This window comes from Armigeres subalbatus, chromosome 2 (assembly GCF_024139115.2).
Source record: "Armigeres subalbatus isolate Guangzhou_Male chromosome 2, GZ_Asu_2, whole genome shotgun sequence".
Lineage (NCBI taxonomy): Eukaryota > Metazoa > Arthropoda > Insecta > Diptera > Culicidae > Armigeres > Armigeres subalbatus.
Genome location: NC_085140.1, coordinates 21,388,663 through 21,402,879, shown reverse-complemented (window position 1 = coordinate 21,402,879; position 14,217 = coordinate 21,388,663). Strand labels below are relative to the sequence as shown.

General features: G+C 43.8%; 1 long non-coding RNA gene across 1 annotated transcript in view; it reads left to right on the top strand.

Moving 5' to 3' along the window:
- The first annotated feature begins 1,540 nt into the window (after positions 1 to 1,540).
- The window catches only part of LOC134214117 (uncharacterized), a 29,678-nt gene continuing 17,001 nt past the window's right edge, over positions 1,541 to 14,217 (top strand). Inside the window, exon 1 of the long non-coding RNA XR_009979665.1 lies at positions 1,541 to 2,150. This is a non-coding gene — a long non-coding RNA (uncharacterized LOC134214117). The remainder of the gene's footprint in view (positions 2,151 to 14,217) is intronic.

The following is a 14,217-nucleotide window of genomic DNA, read 5'->3' as shown; positions in this document are numbered from 1 at the left end:
GGCGTGAAACCAAACGCAAATATATTTATTTGCAACGTTTGGTTTTCGCCCGCGATGTAAGCGTACGTGGCAAAGTATAATATTATTTACACTAGCGTTTGAGATTCTGCGAGATTTATGTCAATTTTTTCTTTGTTTCTTAATTCTGGAAATATTTTAAGGATTTTTGAAAAATAAATTGAGATCCGAGCTATTCAGTTTTTAACTGGAACTACAACATTATGTGAGAAATTCTTGTAAGTTTTCGTTAGAGTTCAAAATTTGTGTAATTACGCATAGTTAGTGGAAATTCGGAAGGATCCTAAAATGAACAAATCTTAAAATCATTCAACTATTTTTTTTAAATTCGATTGATTTTTTAAAATTATTTCATAAGTTCATCACTCATCTTTCAACTAGTCTAAGAGATAACAACTCTTCCTTATTCCACAACTATGTTAACAGTCAGACTAAGACTTGTATATCTGTTAAGTTAAGAGGCCGAGTTTTGTTGAACAACAAAAGCATATCATCTGGACTTGTGGGACATTCTACTTAAAAAACTTTATATAAATTTGATCAATTGTTTTGCGGTAGGTATACTTAAATAATATCCAATTTAATCTAATCTATATTTTGGAAAGATTTACAAAAGAAATATCGTTTGAACTCCCATTGCTTGGATTTAAAGCATGGATGGGGACTAAGAATATGTGTAGAAAGTCATGATTATTGTTTATCAAGTTCTGTTCCAGATTCGTTTAAATCTAATTGTAGTCGAAAGTTAATAAACCTGAATGTTATCATGCTTTGCTAACACTTAATGGCAATGAAAGGGACCAAAATCCGGCGGAAAATTCTTCCGATGTGTAAGGTAGCCTTTACCCCCAGTTCCCCTATTGTGTGAAAATTATTCATGCGATGTGTACATGACTTTTAACGTCGCCAAACTCTTCCCCGAACCTATCGGAATTTTCATTCAATTTATTGTTCAACACCCACGTATTTATTATTCCTATGATGGATGCAAATACAAAATCTCAACCACCCACCAAATAAAGAAGAAAAGTCGAAGAAGAAGGAGAGAAGAATCATTCGCGGGAAAGTTCTTGGGATGCGACGCATCCTAGAACTTGCTAACTGCGAGAGAGGCTTTTCGGTTTTCCATCACATATTCGGAAAGCTCGCCGAGCAAGCACGTGCGTTATATTGGTGTCTCGTTCTGTGCCCAATCGGTTCGAAAAGTTTTCGCTCCAATGCCACTCCGAATGGGAGGGAAAGGGATCAGAATAGGCCAGGCGATGATAAAAGCTTTTTCGGTGGAAAATGTTTGTTCTTAATCGCACGATGATGATGAGAGCGCGTGGAAATGGAAGAGAAACGAGAGCGAAAAACGCAATCGAAGGAGAAACGAGTCAGCTGTTGGAGATTGGGGCTGCTTTTGATAAATGCATCTGCAGATGATGTCGGAGCATCGCACCTTGGAGCGAGAATATTCTTCGAGCAGGTTTTGGGGGAGTAGCAGAATCGTGTCGTAGGTTCAGTCAGTCTGATTCGCGCTGGATGTCCGTCAGGGCCGTCGTTTGTGCTGTGGATTCGCCGGTCGGTTGTGGATCAATCGCGACGTTTGCTCCAGTCGTCAGCGCGTTTTGTTGTCCCTTCGTTCTTTACCTACAGAAGTCTAGCGCCAGATGCTTGAGTCGATATTTCGAGTGAATGCGTGGAACGTGTTTAATTGTGGAGGGTGGCCTAGTGCTTGAATATACCAAATTGGCAAAGGATTAGGAGCTGTCCCATCAAAATGCTTATTTTGGAAAAAGCTCGTGACTTGTAGCACCGAATTTTGCCAGCTACTAGCCACCGACGCTAATGATGATTACTCGTCCAAAAACAATGCAACAACGTGTCACCGCCACAACACAATGTTTCTCAATATCCTTTGGCATGACCGTCGTTTGTCTCGACCCAAGTGAAGCACTAGCCATGCAATTCACCTCAGAAGTGGAGCCTCCTCTGGGAGGACACGATTGCAATGAAAGAAGTTCAAACCGTAAGCTGGCGGTGGTGGTGGTTAATTTTAAGTGCTTCTTCGCAGAAGAAAACAGCATGGCGCACCTCGAGTGAAACCGAGTGTTTTTGTAGTCAACAAAGGCGACAACAGCTAGATTTAGGTAGGTCTACAATAGACTGGCTCAACGAACTACGACTCAGTGTACTTGTGTGAAGTTTCGATGTTTGGAAGAGCATTCTGTGTTACGCGCGTAGGATATGAAATGTTTTGCATACAAAAGTAATCTTACAATCCATGTAGAGCAAGTAGTGGTTGGAGATGTAAATGTTATTGCATACTCATGTAATACAAGCTCAAAGACATTATGAAACATGGACTTGGACACAATTATTACCAATACTAATTAGCCCTAATTTTGAAATAATTTATAATGAATGTATCACTCCCTTCCATCATTCATTCATTCATAGTGAGCTTTTTATCTTCACTTTGAATTCAAGCAACAATAATTCTTAATTTAACCAGTAATTTAACATGCATTATAATGATTGAAGCTAAGTTCATTACTCACTCTTATTCACAACACACTTAGGTTGTTTTTCACTCAGTTGCCTCAACTATCACAACCTTTCAAATACCACATGATTTCGCTTCGATTTCTTTGGATTTTTTGTGTAATTTAATCATTATGTCATCAAAGCTAAATACTTCATTCGACTAAAATCAAACCGTGGTCTCGGTGTAGTTATAAAAATATCATTCAGTGGGGTCAGGCCTACAAGGTCGGAGTTGTGGAAAAGATGATAACCCTAAATAAATAAAATTTTGTCGATAAAATTTCTACAAGATTTGTTAAGAATTAATTCACTGCCTGAAAATGTATCTGAATCAGTGACGGGAAATGTCATTTCGATGTTACTCATTTGATAATAACTTTTTTCACAAGTTATTTTTAATTGTGTTTTCTAAATAAACATATAGCCCTTAAAGGATACTAAAATGTTGTAGATCCTGATCTAATTCTAAAATTGGCGAGACTCGAATTAGTGTCAAATGGCATTAATGTCATGACATTCCGTGACATTTTTTATTTACGTTCTCACGCCTCACACTTTGTATTTAGAACAATGATCGGTTTGACAAAGTTCTGGGATCCTTCAAACATTACATGTTGATAAAAATCCGAATTGTAAATAACTTTTGGGTCTCAGAGACTTTTATAAAAAGTACGATTTTGGAGTGAAATGATAGTCTTTCGGTACAACTTTGTTGTATGAGAAAGGCAAAAATAAGCCGAGCCAGCATGCTTACTATCAAGGGTTCGCACCAAGATGAATACACCATTAGGTGTTCCAATCTGACAGCTTCACGATTCAGCCATCTTGGATTTTAGCATGGGTGAGCCAGCGAGTTTGTTTACGTTTTGCACTGAAAAATAATTTTCTCTCTCTCATGATTTTGGCACTTTAGTCTACACGGCTAGAAAACAGTACCTAATTTTAGGTCCTTTTTTTCTTGGATCTCCCTCCCTCTTCTCTTTGTTGTAATAAATGAAGAGCAAAACTACTCAACAAGGGCAGTAAAGTGTTAAGTAATCTCATGTTTACAAAAGTTAAATAAAACCTAAATTTTGGTTTGTTTTTGTTCAAAATAACTATATTTTACTATTTTATATTTTTATATATCGAGTACCTTGTTTTTAGTTTACACACTAAACTTCCGCTTTAGGTGAAAAGTGCCTAATATTAGGTACACGCCTGTTTCAAATCACTAAGAGACTGAGTGAAATTGTATTGCCGTCTCTTTTTTTCTCACGGAAATCTCCCTCATTTTTCGTAAAAAGTGGAACTACTCAAATTTTTTACGAAAAATGAGTAAGATTTCCGTGAGAAAAAAAAGAGACGGGCATAAATTTTTTTGTCATAGCATCCTTTCGGCTCAGTCTTATGTTTTTCACGTTTTTCATGCTTGATGTTTATTGTTCACCATAACTTGTCATATAGGGTACTGCACGGAAAAATCTCTTTCTCTTTCGTTCTTCATACATTTTGACTTTTACTGGCCTTGTTGTTTTCTAATTTCTTTGCAGCGAAAAAGAGACAAAGCAGTCCTTGCAGTGCCCTATCCAGTTTTCCGCGAGCTGTAATGGCCGCAAGCTTGCCTGCGGGTTCCCTGATTTGACGTTTGTGGAGGTCAAATATACCCACCTTTTGAAAGGAAATTTCGGAGCTTCTTGAAAAAAGGCTTCTAAGCCTCTTGAAAGAAGACTTCCAAGCCTGTTGAAAGGAGGCTTCCGAGCCTCTTGAAGGGAGGCTTCGGAGCTATTTGAAAGGCGACTTCCGAGCCGCTTGAAGGAAGGCTTCCAAGCCTTTTGAAAGGAGTCTCCGGAGCTTTTTGAAAGGAGTCTCCGGAGCTTTTTAAAATGAGGTTTTCGAAACCTTTTGGAAGGAGGCTTTCGAGCTATTCCAAAGGAGACTACCGAGCCGCTTGAAAGGAGGCTTCCGAGCCTCTTAAAATAAGGTTTGAAAGGGTGCTCCGGAGCTTTTTGAAAGGAGGCTTTAGAAGCCTTTTGAAAGGAGAGAAGGCTTCCAAGCCTTTCGAACGCAAACTTCGGAGCTTCTTGAAAGGAAACTTCCGAGCCTCTGGAAAGGAGGCTTCCAAGCCTCTTGAAAGAAGACTTCCAAGAGTCTTGAAAGAAGGCTTCCAAGCAGATTAAAACGAGGCTTCCACGATTCTTAAATGAGGCTTCTAAGCCTTTTGAAACAAGGCTCCGAAACTTTTAAAATCAAAGCTTCAACCTTTTGAAAAGAGGCTTCCGAACCTCTTGAAGGGAAACTTCGGAGCTATTTAAAAGGAGACTTCAGAGCCATTTGAAAGGAAACTCTGGAGCTTCTTGAAAGAAGGCTTTCAAGCCTCTTGATCAGTGTTGTAAAATGTCATTTGCATTCGTTTGTATAATATTCCCAGAACTTTTTTCAGTAGTTAGCTATCAACTATCAAGTATGACGAACCTATACCGCCTCAATGTGGCTACAACTTTGTCTTACAAGACATTGCTGTAAATATGTAATCTGGGGCGTGGGAGGCAAAATGTCATTCAAATGACATTATGTCAAATGACACGTGACATTTTGGAGAGAATTCACTCCCTAGCCTCAGATGTTATAATTAGAGCAATGTACCCTTGGACAAAAATATAGCACTACTCAAGCGTTATGCGTACATCTAAAATTTTGAAGCAAATTTGGCTTCTGAAGAAAGTTATGAAAAAATTAGTCAAATGACATACAGATGACATTTTACAAGTCTGCTCTTGATAGAAAGCTTCCAAGCCGTTCGAAAAGAGGCTTGTAAGGCTCTTAAAATGAGGCTTACAAGCCTTTTGAAAGGAGCCTCTTGAAGGTAGGTTTCGAGCCTCTTGAAAGGAGGCTTTCAACCATTTTGAAAAGAGACTTCCGAGCCCTTGAAAGCAGAATTCCGAGGCTTATGAAAAAAGGCTTACGAACCTTTTGAAAGGAAGTTTCCAAGCCTCTTGAAAGGAGGTTTCTAAGCCTCTTGAAAGAAAACTTTGAAGCCTCTTGAAAGGAGACTTTCAAGCCTTTTGAAAAGAGGCTCCGGAGATTTTTGAAAGGAAGCTTCCAAGCCTTTTAAAAAGAGGCTTCCGAGATTCTTGAAGGGAGGCTTCGGAGCTTTTTCAAAGGAGACTACCGAGCATCTTGAAAGGAGGCTTCCGAGCCTCTTACAATAATGCTTGAAAGGATGCTCCGGAGCTTTTTGAAAGGAGGTTTTAGAAGCCTTTTGAAAGGAAGCTTCCGAGCCATTTGAAAGGAAACTTTGGAGCTTCTTAAAAGGAGGCTTCCAAGACATTTGAAAAGAGGCTTCCATGCCTTTCGAAAGGAGACTCCGGAGCTTTTTGAAAGGAGGCTTCCGAGCCTCTTGAAAGGAGGTTTCCGAGCCTCTTGAAAGGAGGCTTAAGAACCTCTTGAAAGGAGGCTTCCGAGCCTCTCAAAAGGAGGCTTTCGAGGATTCCGAAACTCTTCAAGGAGACTTCCAAGCTTCTTGTAAGGGGGCTCCGATGCTTTTTAAAATGAGGCTTCCGAGCCTTTTGAAAAGAGGTTTCCAAGCCTCTTGAAGGGAGGTTTCGGAGCTATTTAAAAGAAGGCTTCCGAGCCTCTTAAAAGGAGGTTCCCGAGCCTCTTGAAAGGAGTTGAAAGGAGGCTTCCGAGCTTCTTGAAAGGATGTTTCCGAGCCTCTTAAAAGGAGGCTTCCGAACCTCAGAAAAAAAATTTTAAGTTCTTTTTAGTTGAATGTATCTGCAAAGATATCGAAATAATTGGTAAAATTGAAAACTTAATTCGTATTCCGAACCTGTTGAAAGGATGCTTGCGAGCCTCTTGAAAAAAGGCTTCCGAGGATGTTTCTGAGCCTCTTGAAAGGAGTTTTCCGAGCCTCTTGAAAAGAGGCTTCCGAACCTCAGAAAAAATATTTTAAGTTCTTTTTAGTGGAATGTATCTGCAAAGATATCGAAATAATTGGTAGAATTGAAAACTTAATTCGTCTTCCGAACCTGTTGAAAGGAGGCTTCCGAGCCTCTTGAAAGGAGGCTTCCAAGCCTCTTGAAAAAGGAGGCTTCCGAACCTCTTGAAAGGAGGCTTCCGAGTCTCTTGAAAAGAGGCTTCCGAGCCTCTTGAAAGGAGGCTTCCGAGCTTCTTGAAAGGAGGTTTCCAAGCCTCTTGAAAGAAGGTTTCCAAGCCTCTTGAAAGGAGGTTTCCCAGTCTCTTGAAAGGAGGCTTCCGAATCTGTTGAAAGGAGGCTTCTGAGCTTCTTGAAAGGATGTTTCCAAGCCTCTTGAAAGGAAGCTTTCGAGCCTCTTGAAAGAAGGCTTCAGAGCTTCTTGAAAGAATGTTTCCGAGCCTCTTGAAAGGAGGTTTCTGAGCCTGTTGAAAGGAGGCTTCAGAACCTCTCGAAAGAAAGATTACTCGCTGCTTGACAGGAGGCTTCCATGCCTTTTGCGACGAAGCTACTGAGCTTTTTCGAAAAAAGCCTTCATATCTCTAATATGGATGGTTCCGAACCTTTATATTCTAGATTTTAGTCATTCGACGTTTTGTTCTTCTTTCTTGTTCTTCTACGGAATCAATAAAACAATGTTTGTTAACAAAATAAGTTACGCTCTAATCACAAATCGGTCCTGAATTATCAAAAGTCAATAAGTTTTTATTTGAATTGTCATTCATCCGCCTGGGGGTACCCCTGGGAACAGCGAAGGTACCCCCAAGGGCACATGTACCCCAGGTTGAGAACCGCTGCTCTATTGGGATTCTAATCAGTATTTGTTCGAGATTCTGAGCAAAATTTGTTCAAGATTTTTAACAGAATCTGCCTGAAATTGTAAATAGAATCCGTTCGGAATCCTAAAAAGAAATCGTTTGAGATTCTGAAAAGAATCCGTTCGGGACTCTGAACATAATCCGTTTAAAATTTTAAAAAGAATACGTCGTCGGGGCCCTCCTAAGCAGTGCGGTAAGACGCAGTTAATAACTGTGGAAGTGCTTAATGAACACTAAGCTGCGAGGCGGCTCTGTCCCAGTGTGGGGATGTAATGCCAATAAGAAGAAGAACACGTCGTTAAATAGACTACGAATTCCGGTTGAGATTCGGATTCGGTTTTCTTTAAGTGAAAGCTCTTGAGTATTCCTTATGGCTATGTAGGTTTTCTTTTTACTATTTACTTGAAGCGGCTTGTGCTTTTATCCAAATCAGTTAAAATTGTCGGAGGAAACTCTGTGCGGAGCAACATGGATTTTTTAAACCTTCCTAAATTGCCCCATAGTTCAACTGCAAATATCCAATGCCCAAATCACACACATAGTCAAGATCATCAAAAATAATTATACAATAGCTAGACGTAACTCCATCTACAAAATTGAAAACAAGTTCATTTTTAAATTATAAATATTTCAATTTATGAAGCATACGTAAGTCAATAGCCCAATTATCTACATCCACACTATCTAATCCTGTATCATTATAAGCACCAATCTACCAACATTCAAAAAGATAATATTCTTTGCAAAGACTTTGGATGTAGCACCACATTTACGCACAATAAATTTTGTACAATTTAAAAATAAACTTTTTCTCTCCCTGATGAAGGCAACAAAAACATGCCGAAACGTTGGGTCAGATCTTAAACGGTTAATCTAAAAATAACCAGACTGAAAAGCCGAAACCTCGCAAATGGCAGTGATTCAGCAAAATATGCAATAAATGTATTCTTATTACGGGTACGACAACATTATTTATATCTACCTATAGTTCAACCTTTATTTTTGGGGATTTCGACTGGATTAGTTGCTAATATTCAGGATTTTCGGCTTTCAGTCACATGAAAATGTTGATAATTTCAAATCATTGCCAACGTTTCGATCCGGGGGTTTGGATCTTCATCCGGGCCTGTCATTTATTGGCGATACGTTATTAAATTGCAATGGTACATAAGTGAGCTACTGTGTGACTTACTCGAGATTAATCAACCTGTCGATTGGAGTGTTGGTCACACGATGGACTGTCAGGACCCTGATGAAGATCCGGAACCAACGGAACACCGGTGAAAATAGTCAATTTTCTCAATAAATGGCGCGATGTTTCTTATTACAATTCTAAAAACCCTGGCGTAGTGAAAAAAAAATCTAAATCCATCTGTGATCCTTTGCGGCCCTATGAATCAAGAATAAAATAGATTTGAAATTCATCCACTTAGCGGCGCTAGTGTATATGAAAATATCAGTTTGGTTCGATATCTCGGGATCTATGTGATTCAGGAAGTTTCCGTCTTCTACAAAGTTGTTCGAGGATTGAAAACCAATATGTTGAGAAACTGTTCAGTTCAGAATTCAGCCATAAGGCGGCGCTAGTGTATATCAGTTATTAGTTTGGTTAGATTTGGTTTGGATCTAGGTATCTGTGGGAATTAGAAAGTTGCCGTCTTCTACAACAGCGGTTCTCAACCTGGGGTACATGTACCCCTGGGGGTACCTTCGCCGAACCCAGGGGGTACCTCGAACGAAATGCTTAATGGCGGATGAATTACAATTTTAATCAAAACTTATTGATAAAGTTTTGACAATTTTGTATTTTATTTTTATTTTTAAACTTTGTCTTGTACATAATATCCATGGCGATCAGTAGATCATGGCCTATTGAATCCTGACCTCCACAACCAGTACAATGGATGAAGGGTTGTGAGACAAAAACATCAAAAGGGCAAAACCTCGAATGAACAAATTTTAAAAATCTTCTATGAAATCTACCAGGCTAAAACAGAATGTAATCTAGAGTCTACAAATTTGAAAGCCTCCATTTGGGAGACATGAAAACTTTTTCCCGAAAAGCTCAGTTGCTTCGTTGCAAGAGAATTGGAAGAATCCTTCTACGCTTCTCGGAAGCCTCCTTCCAAGCAGCTCGGAAGCCTCCTTTTAAGTGACCCGGAAACCTCATTTTAAGAGGTTCGAAAACTTTCTTTTAAATTTTTGTTTCTGCTTTTTCTTTCAAAAGGCTAGATGCCTTCTTTGAAAAGGCTCGAAGCCTTCCGGAATCCTTCCATAAAATGGCTCGAAAGGTCTTTCAAGAGGCTCGGAAGCCTTTTTTAAGAGGCTCGGAAGCCTCCTTTCAAGAGGCTCGGAAGCCATTTTTCAAGAGGCCTGGAAGCCTTCTTTTAAGAGGCTCAGAAGCCTCCTTTCAAGAGGCTCGAAAGCCTCCTTTCAAGAGGCTTGAAAGCCTTCTTTCAAGAGGCTTGAAAGCCTTCTTTCAAGAGGCTTGAAAGCCTTCTTTCAAGAGGCTTGAAAGCCTTCTTTCAAGAGGCTCGGAAGCCTCCCTTCAAGAGGCTCGGAAGCCTCCTTTTAAGAGGCTCGGAAGCCTCCTTTCAAGAGACTCGGAAGCCATCTTTCAAGAGGCTCGGAGGCCTCCTTTTAAGAGGCTCGGAAGCCTCCTTTCAAGAGGATCGAAAGCCTTTTTCGAGAGGCTCGGAAGAGGCTTGAAAGCCTTCTTTCAAGAGGCTCGGAAGCCTTCTTTCAAAAAGGCTCGAAAAGCCTCCTTTCAAAAAGCCTCGGAAGCCTCCTTTCAAGAGGCTCGGAAGTCTCCTTTCAAGAGGCTTGGAAGCCTCCTTTCAAGAGGCTTGGAAGCCTCCTTTCAAGAGGCCTCAAGCCTCCTTTCAAGAGGCTCTGGAAGCCTCCTTTCAAGAGGCCTGGAAGCCATTTTCAAGAGGCGTGGAAGCCTTCTTTTAAGAAGCTCAGAAGCCTTCTTTCAAGAGGCTCGGAAGCCTCCTTTCAAGAGGCTCGAAAGCCTCCTTTCAAGAGGCTTGAAAGCCTTCTTTCAAGAGGCTCGAATGCCTCCTTTCAAGAGGCTCGGAAGCCTCCTTCTAAGAGGCTCGGAAGCCTCCTTTCAAGAGGCTCGGAAGCCTTTTTCGAGAGGCTCGGAAGCCTCCTTTCAAGAGGCTTGAAAGCCTTCTTTCAAGAGGTTCGGAAGCCTTCTTTCAAGAGGCTCGGAAGCCTTCTTTCAAGAGGCTCGGAAGCCTTCTTTCAAGAGGCTCGGAAGCCTTCTTTCAAGAGGCTCGGAAGCCTCCTTTCAAGAGGCCTCAGGCCTCCTTTCAAGAGGCTCAGGAAGCCTCCTTCAAGAGGCTCGGAAGCCTCCTTTCAAGAGGCTCAGAAGCCTCCTTTCAAGAGGCTCAGAAGCCTCCTTTCAAGAGGCTCGGAAGCCTCCTTTCAAGAGGCTCAGGAAGCCTCCTTTCAAGAGGCTCAGAAGCCTCCTTTCAAGAGGCTCAGAGCCTCCTTTCAAGAGGCTCGGAAGCCTCCTTTCAAGAGGCTCGGAAGCCTCCTTTCAAGAGGCTCAGAGCCTCCTTTCAAGAGGCCAGGAAGCCTCCTTTCAAGAGGCCTGGAAGCCTCCTTTCAAGAGGCTCAGAAGCCTCCTTTCAAGAGGCTCCAGGAAGCCTCCTTTCCAAGAGCTCAGAGCCTCCTTTCAAGAGGCTCAGAGCCTCCTTTCAAGAGGCCCAGCCTCCTTTCAAGAGGCTCAGGAAGCCTCCTTTCAAGAGGCCTCAGAGCCTCCTTTCAAGAGGCTCCAGAAGCCTCCTTTCAAGAGGCTCGGAAGCCTCCTTTCAAGAGGCTCAGAAGCCTCCTTTCAAGAGGCTCAGAAGCCTCTTTTCAAGAACTCAGAAGCCTCCTTTCAAGAGGCTCAGAAGCCTCCTTTCAAGAGGCTCAGAAGCCTCCTTTCAAGAGGCTCAGAAGCCTCCTTTCAAGAGGCTTGGAAGCCTCCTTTCAAGAGGCTTGGAAGCCTCCTTCAAGAGGCTTGGAAGCCTTCTTTCAAAGGCTCAGAAGCCTCCTTTCAAGAGGCTCAGGAAGCCTCCTTTCAAGAGGCTCAGGAAGCCTCCTTTCAAGAGGCTCGGAAGCCTCCTTTCAAGAGGCCTGGAAGCCTCCTTTCAAGAGGCTCAGGCCTCCTTTCAAGAGGCCTGGAAGCCTCCTTTCAAGAGGCTCGGAAGCCTCCTTCAAGAGGCTCAGAGCCTCCTTTCAAGAGGCTCAGGAAGCCTCCTTTCAAGAGGCTCAGAAGCCTCCTTTCAAGAGGCTCAGAAGCCTCCTTTCAAGAGGCTCGGAAGCCTCCTTTCAAGAGCTCAGGAAGCCTCCTTTCAAGAGGCTCAGGAAGCCTCCTTTCAAGAGCTCAAGCCTCCTTTCAAGAGGCCCGGAAGCCTCCTTTCAAGAGGCTCGGAAGCCTCCTTTCAAGAGGCTCGGAAGCCTCCTTTCAAGAGGCTCGGAAGCCTCCTTTCAAGAGGCTTGGAAGCCTCCTTTCAAGAGGCCCGGAAGCCTCCTTTCAAGAGGCCCGGAAGCCTCCTTTCAAGAGGCCCGGAAGCCTCCTTTCAAGAGGCGCGGAAGCCTCCTTTCAAGAAACTCGGAAGCCTCCTTTCAATAGGCTCGGAAGCCTCCTTTCAAGAGGCTCGGAAGCCTCCTGTCAAGCGGCTCGGGAGCCACCTTTCAATAGTCTCGGAATCCTCCTTTCAATAGGCTCGAAATCCTCCTATCAATAGGCTCAGAGCCTCCTTTCAAGAGGCCCGGAAGCCTCCTTTCAAGAGGCTCAGAAGCCTCCTTTCAAGAGGCTCAGGAAGCCTCCTTTCAAGAGGCTCAGGAAGCCTCCTTTCAAGAGGCTCAGAAGCCTCCTTTCAAGAGGCTCAGGAAGCCTCCTTTCAAGAGGCTCGGAAGCCTCCTTTCAAGAGGCTCAGAAGCCTCCTTTCAAGAGGCTCAGAAGCCTCCTTTCAAGAGGCCTGGAAGCCTCCTTTCAAGAGGCTCAGGCCTCCTTTCAAGAGGCTCAGGAAGCCTCCTTTCAAGAGGCTCAGAGCCTCCTTTCAAGAGGCTCAGGAAGCCTCCTTTCAAGAGGCTCAGGAAGCCTCCTTTCAAGAGGCTCAGAAGCCTCCTTTCAAGAGGCTCAGGAAGCCTCCTTTCAAGAGGCTCAGAAGCCTCCTTTCAAGAGGCTCAGGAAGCCTCCTTTCAAGAGGCCTGGAAGCCTCCTTTCAAGAGGCTGGAAGCCTCCTTTCAAGAGGCCTGGAAGCCTCCTTTCAAGAGGCCTGGAAGCCTCCTTTCAAGAGGCTCGGAAGCCTCCTTTCAAGAGGCCTGGAAGCCTCCTTTCAAGAGGCTCGGAAGCCTCCTTTCAAGAGGCTCGGAAGCCTCCTTTAAGAGGCTCTGGAAGCCTCCTTTCAAGAGGCTCAGAAGCCTCCTATCAAGAGGCCTCAGCCTCCTTTCAAGAGGCCTGGAAGCCCTTCAAGAGGCTCGGAAGCCTCCTTTCAAGAGGCTCGGAAGCCTCCTTTCAAGAGGCTCAAAAGCCTCCTTTCAAGAGGCTCAAAAGCCTCCTTTCAAGAGGCTCAAAAGCCTCCTTTTAAGAGGCGCGGAAGCCACATTTCAAGAGGCTCGGAAGCCTCCTTTCAAGAGACTCGGAGGCCATCTTTCAAGAGGCTCGGAAGCCTCCTTTCAAGAGGCTCGAAAACCTCCTTTCAAGAGGTTCGAAAGCCTCCTTTTAAGAGACTCGGAGGCCATCTTCAAGAGGCTCAGGAAGCCACTTTCAAGGGGCCTGGAAGCCTCCTTTTAAGAAGCTTGAAAACCTCCTTTCAAGAGACTCAGAAGTCTCCTTTCAAGAGGCCTGGAAGCCTCCTTTCAAGAGGCTCGGAAGCCTCCTTTCAAGAGGCTTGGAAGCCTCCTTTCAAGAGGCTCGGAAGCCTCCTTTCAAGAGGCTTGGAAGCCTCCTTTCAAGAGGCTTGGAAGCCTCCTTTCAAGAGGCTCGGAAGCCTCCTTTCAAGAGGCTCGGAAGCCTCCTTTCAAGAGGCTCGGAAGCCTCCTTTCAAGAGGCTCGGAAGCCTCCTTTCAAGAGGCTCGGAAGCCTCCTTTCAAGAGGCTTGGAAGCCTCTTTTCAAGAGGCCCGGAAGCCTCCTTTCAAGAGACTCGGAAGCCTCTTTTCAAGAGGCTCGGAAGCCTCCTTTTAAGATGGTCGGAAGCCTCCTTTCAAGAAGCTTGGAAGCCTCCTTTCAATAGGCTCGGAAGCCTCCTTTCAAGAGGCTCGGAAGCCTCCTTTCAAGAGGCTCGGAAGCCTCCTTTCAAGAGGCTCGGAAGCCTCCTTTCAAGAGGCTCAGAAGCCTCCTTTCAAGAGGCTCAGAAGCCTCCTTTTAAGAGACTCAGAAGCCTCCTTTCAAGAGGCTCGGAAGCCTCCTTTCCTGAGGTTCGGAAGCCTCCTTTCAAGAGGGTTGGAAGTCTCCTTTCAAGAGGCTCGGAAACCTCCTTTCAAAAGGCTCGGAAGCCTCCTTTCAAGAGGCTCGTAAGTCTCCTTTAAAGAGGCTCGGAAGTCTCCTTTCAAGAGGCTTGGAAGCCTCCTTTCAAGAGGCTCGGAAGCCTCCTTTCAAGAGACTGGTAAGTCTCCTTTCAAGAGGCTTAGAAGCCTCTTTTCAAGAGGCTCAGAGCCTCCTTTCAAGAGGCTCAGGAAGCCTCCTTTCAAGAGGCCTGGAAGCCTCCTTTCAAGAGGCTCAAAGCCTCCTTTCAAGAGGCTCAGAAGCCTCCTTTCAAGAGGCTCAGAGCCTCCTTTCAAGAGGCCTGGAAGCCTCCTTTCAAGAGGCTCAGAGCCTCCTTTCAAGAGGCTCAGAAGCCTCCTTTCAAGAGGCTCAGAAGCCTCCTTTCAAGAGGCCTGGAAGCCTCCTTTCAAGA